This window comes from Talpa europaea, assembly GCF_964194135.1.
Source record: "Talpa europaea genome assembly, chromosome: 8".
Classification (NCBI taxonomy): Eukaryota; Metazoa; Chordata; class Mammalia; order Eulipotyphla; family Talpidae; genus Talpa; species Talpa europaea.
In genome coordinates, this window is record NC_140075.1 from 41,071,838 (window position 1) to 41,077,823 (window position 5,986).

Below are 5,986 nucleotides of genomic sequence, written 5' to 3' on the forward strand. Positions count from 1 at the left end.
ACTCAGCATAATCATAATTGTGCGTTCCCAAATGTACCAGATCAAAAAATATATATTGTATTATTCTAATTAAGGAAATAAATAGGAAGGCAGATCTTCCATAACATTTGTTTTAAATGACATATTCCAAATACAAAATGGGAAATGTTCAAATATCAACTGTTTGAAATCATCTAAGCTCTCTAATAGGGGAAAAAAATTGGCAACTGTCCATTGATAGCATGATACTTTAGCGATAATCATGCTAGCTTGGGCACTTTCTAAACAAAAAGAGATTTTACTTAGGAAAATAACCCTTCAAAGATAATTATTTTATAACTGTTATATATGAAGGCCTATGGCCAGGCATGGTGCTAAACTTTTCACATATCCATCTCTGCTGACCCCAGTGGTAGTAGCCACTATCACCACAGATAAGAAAAACGGTTTGTTACTTGTGAGAAAAGCCAGGATTCAAATTTAGGTCTGCCTGAATCTAACATGCATGCTGATAATCACTACCATACTTTTCTCAACAGTTCCTTTCTTAGTTGCATTTCTATAAGGCAAATGTGGCATCACACAAGAATAAAGTTTAAATACAGAAATTTCAAGTTAACAGTTTCCATTTACCACTCATTCAACAACCACTACTATCATCCCATTCTACTTTACTGCTTTTATTGATATACTACTTATAATAAGGGAAAACTGATTTTGGCTGATAAACAGGGAATGAAGCCTGTTGCTATAGTTCAATCACTAAATGGAACACAATAAAAAATTCAGTTTGCAAAACTTCACTACTTTATCATCACAGATCACATACCTAATCCAGTGGAGATTAAAGAAATAGAAAAGAACGTGGAACTGGCAATCAAATATCTGGGTTCTAGTCTAAATTTTACATCTAAATCAGCTTCAGGCTCTTTAGCACATCTCTGAAATTGTTCATTACTAAGATAGGAATCATTTCTGGTTTGTTGTTTGTTGGTTTGGATTTTTACGCCTGCAGTAATGCTATGTTGAATGGATGAAATAGGATGAGATAAAATAATTTTTTGTGTTATCAATGCACCATCAAAATGGTTATCATCATCCCTGATGGTCTCTTCTGGGGATAACAATGTAAACATGTCTACACAAAATCCAACCTCATTACTGGAAAATTCCCTTAGAGCAGCAAGACGTAAAGAAGAGCCAGGTAGTCTAGGGGCTCAGGTTCTTTCCATTCAAAAAGCTGTGCTATCAAATAATTTAACTTATCTATTTCTTCATTTGCAAAGTGGAAATAATAATTTCTCTATGAGTTATAAACCAACTAGCCTAGTACTTGGCTCTCAAGCAATTTAAGTTTTCTATTTTCCTTTATAAATATCAGGTATACAGCATGCTAATAAAGGCCAAATGTGCATATGTGGGCATACATGCACACACACACACATACACACAGAGTGAAGGGCAACATATTAGTAATATCCCATGTTAAGAACAAGGGCATGACATTTAAATCTTGACTACCAAAGAAAGACTTTTATGACACAGATATTTTTAAAGTTTCTAAAGTAGTATCACATTTGACAACATACTTAGTAGCTCAATAACTAAGTTACAAGACAGACTAAATTAAACAGCAGTTTTGGAAAATAGGGTAATTCATAGCTTTTCCCCCTTAAATTAGATTTCTTATTCAAAAATGAAATGCTATGCTGTTAGGTTGGTACTGGGATAATTAACACATAATAAGTTATGTTACTTTCCACTCTCATGGAGATTCTTAGCAGTCACTATTACTGAAAAGATTATCCAGTGATCTGTATTCATTATGACATGGTGCAAATAAGTCAAATGGCCAAAGAACAATTTAAAAATACTGTGTTTTATGCCCGTAGCCTCTGCAGCACCAGTTCGATCCCTGGCCACTGGCGAGGGTCCCACCAAAAAAATAAATAAAAAATAAAAAACTGTGTTTTAAAGAAATAAAACACTTATTAAAATTAAAATATTAACAAGTACCTAAGAGATTTAATTGGGGTTCTCATCTTTCAAAAGATTTTGGGTTATGATGACCTAGATAAGTTCCAGGAGCAGAGCCATGTTTACAAAATCTAAGATCTTGGAAAGAAGAAAATGTTCTAGCTTGTTTTTTGGCATCATTCATACTACATTGTTTAAAATGAGCTAGAACAGGGGTTATTTATAATCTAAGCTACTGGACACTTTGTCTAATAATATCTTGTACACACACTAGTCAAATTTAGCAAGTATCAAGATCAGGTATAAGAATTGGTTTTTAGTGTCCTATAATACTTAATAGCTTTATAAATAGCATTACTATTATAACACAAAATACATGCCAAGATGCACATTGGTTCCCCTGTACCTGTACCTATACTTCTTTTAAAGAGAGATTCTGGGATTTTTTAAATCTCTACTATTATGTTATAAAGAATGCTATGTTTGATAGTCTTAAAAATCTAGAATTAATCATTAATTTTTTATTCTGATAAAATGATCTTTTTCACTAAAAGTATTTCCATGGAATTAATGTGTCTTACATTTTCATGTCCCTTTGACAATTGCAACTTTGTTAAATAAGAATACTTTGTAAATAAATTGAATGATAGAGATTATGGCAGCTGGTGGTTACCTGGCTGAATAATCTAACCCAGGTTAAATTCCAAATCCTGTGTTTTGTTTTGTTTTTTCCCCTCCAACAATTTATCATGGGTAGATGCTATAACCTCTACTAATTATGCCCGTAGTTATACAAATGATAGATTCTGCATTTTTAATTTTGGAAAATATTAGCAGAAAACTGGTAAAATGAAGCAGCTCTGGAGAATTAAGTGAACCTCATGTAGCTTTTGAGACTCAATTAAGTCCCTAAAAGTTTTAGTCCTCTGCTTGCATTTTTAAAAAATGGCTTATTTTAGACTGTTTCGTCTACTTTTTCTTCTCCCAATAACGTGACTAAACATTTCTGGCTATCTATTACTCCTCAAACTCAAATAATACCTAAAACTGAATTATTTCTCTGAATAAGACTAGCCTCCCTATGTTCTAAGGAAAACTTTTGGAAAGAATCAAAATAATCACTGATTATGCATTAAGTGCGTGGCATAACCACTTTGCTCATGTTATGTCACTATAACAAACCTATAAAATGCATTCCATTATTACCTTAATTTTAACCAGTGAGAAAGCTAAAGTTCAGAGAAGTCCGGTAATTTGATGAAGGTCACACAGGGCAGGAGGCACACCAGAAAGAGCATCCAGGTCTTTCTAGTTCTTCTAAATGCTAGAAACAATCTGTAAGATTATATGTACTACAGTTGGGACTGTCATTTTTTTAAAATAAAATAGAAAAAAAAAATCTTGCTTATTGCATAAGCAAGATTGAGTAATGACTTTTGTTTGGAGGCAGGGAGTACTGTTACCAGGCAACAATGTCAATTGTCTTCCTAACTGTGGGCAGTCAAATTTTAAAGCCACTGCTCCACATGATGCTGTTTCTCAATCCCTATAATCCCCTCCACTGTCCCAGAGTATTAGGTTCTACCATATCACACTTAACCAACAGGGACTTTGGAGGGACAGATTGAAGGCTGATGCTTTACTTTACTAAACAAGAGTTTGAAAAAGAAGCAGTTGCTAAAATTTACAGCCAAAATTCACTTTACAAGCTGCCACAACTCAGTACTACTAATATTTTTTTACTAGAGGTGATCTTATACTATTAGAGACAGGTATTTAGAAATCCCTAAGGATTCAGAAAGTACAAATTCTTTATCTACTGACTCTTTATATTTTTTTTTTACAGAGGAAGACAAAGAGTTATCATTTTCTTCACACAGTCAACCCAGCCATCTATCAAAGTTCTTTTTCAACACAATTTCTGTTTATATAATTACTTCATCCAGCAAACCAATGGAAAGTACTTATCATTTGAATTCCTCCATAGTTCCTAACCTTTTAGACCAGGAAGTTTTTAGTTGTGCTGCTACGAGGGGGATATCAATAACGCCTCATAAACTGAGCACATCAACTAAAATCTGCACTTACTGAGAAGAAATTCCCATTCCTCATTCTCAAAAGCAAAACAAAGCAGAACATCCCACCTGCCATCCCCCACCCCCATACTCAAACTAAAAATAATTGAGACCACCGCAAATAGAAAAGGGTAATGGAATGTGGGTGTTCTATAAATCTATGTAGACCATCTGATACTTTCTTCCTCTGGGTCACCCCTCTCTACCCCTGCCCCTTTCAAAACAGCACAAGATAATCTCCTCCCCTCATCTGTCCCCTACATCTGTCTTAGACAGATGTAGTCTGAGAAAGACTACATTTGACTACAAGTTCCAGGGGCTAGAGATCACGTTAGTTCTTGTTCATTACTGTATTTTAGGCACATATATGCCAAGCACACAGCAGGAGTTAATGAATATTTGTTTCAGAGAAGAGGAGAGTGTCCAAGGTCTAAGGTGCATTTAACAATATTTTCTAAAAATGATATAATTTTATGACTATACTTGTAATCACTAATTTAATATTTATCACAAAAAGCAGAATTCTGATTATTTGAAAAGAACATTTTGCAAAAATACTTCATTTAAAAAAATCAAGCATTTCTGAAACAAAGTCAAAGTGTTTTTTGTACTAAATCAAAACAAGTATTTTATGTTTTCAGTCCCTTGATTTAGTGAGTCTGCAAATATTACAGAGTATTAGATGTAGAAGTCTATAGAATACAGTTGGGGTAGGGCCTCCCCTGGTGGCGCAGTGGTTGATGCTGGGTTGCGAGGCTGCCCGCAGCCTCTGCAGTGCCAGTTCGATCCCTGGCCACCAGCGAGGGTCCCACCAAAAATAAATAAATAAATAAATAAAATACAGTTGTGGCAAACTGTCTACTTAAGCTGCAATGAAGCTACCTAAATACAAAATAAAATATAAGTTAATGGAGACAAGATTTGAGTGTACAAATAGGACAGCAAAATGGCTAATAATGAGGGTAACCTTAAAATTCTTTCTCCAACCTGTGAGCTTTTTCAAATGTCCTTCAAAAAACAAAGTATCATATGCAACTTGCTGCATCCCAAATAGAAGGCAAAGAAAAATAAAGTCCTCACCCGCAAGATACTGGCAATGATTAAGCATGCAATAGGCACTAAAATGTGTTTTCTAGCATTTAATAAATGCCAGCTCTGCAATATCATAAAGTAGTGTGAGGGCTATAGCAGGGAAAAAGACAGATGTTGGCCTTGCCCTAGGGAGAACAAATATTCTAAGTGCAGGAAAGAGTCAAAAATGGGCAAATGAAGCCAGCACAAGTTGTGATAGGTATCCTGCTCTTCTTTCATTTCCTGACATGCTAGGCTCCCTCTAAATTCAAGACCTTTGCATAGACTTCTTCCTTGGCCTAAAATTGTCCCTCCCCCCACTCCCTCCAGTTTGTTTCTTTTGGCCCAGACTCACTTTCTCAGAGGCTTTACCTAATTATAGGGAAAAGGGGGGGTTTCTCCTGTCCTCAGTTACTTGCTGAGCCTCTGTATATTGCCTTCAAGGTATTCAGAATGTGTACTTTCTTACTAGAAGAAATGTTAATATATTAACAATAATGAGCAATATTTATTAAATATTTACTCAGACTCAAATAGTCTAAGAAGTTTACAGATTAGCTTATTTAATCATTACAATACCTAAGTATTACTGTATTAATAGTGCTGTTTTGTAAGTAGCAACACTGAAGCAAAGATGTTGCCTTTATATTTTTTTTTTTTTTTTATTATTTATTTTTTAAAGAGGCATGTATTTTTTATTTATTTATTTGTTTATTTGTTTGTTTGTTTGTTTATACAAGCACTGGGTACAGTCAGAAGCACGGGAGGGTGAGAGAATTCTCCAGAGCCAGAGCGGGGAGCAGAGCAGGCACAAGGACCGAAGTACACTGCTGAGGGGAGCAGCGGGCGGCAGGAGAGGTCTGCGCGCCATGTGGGACCCTCCT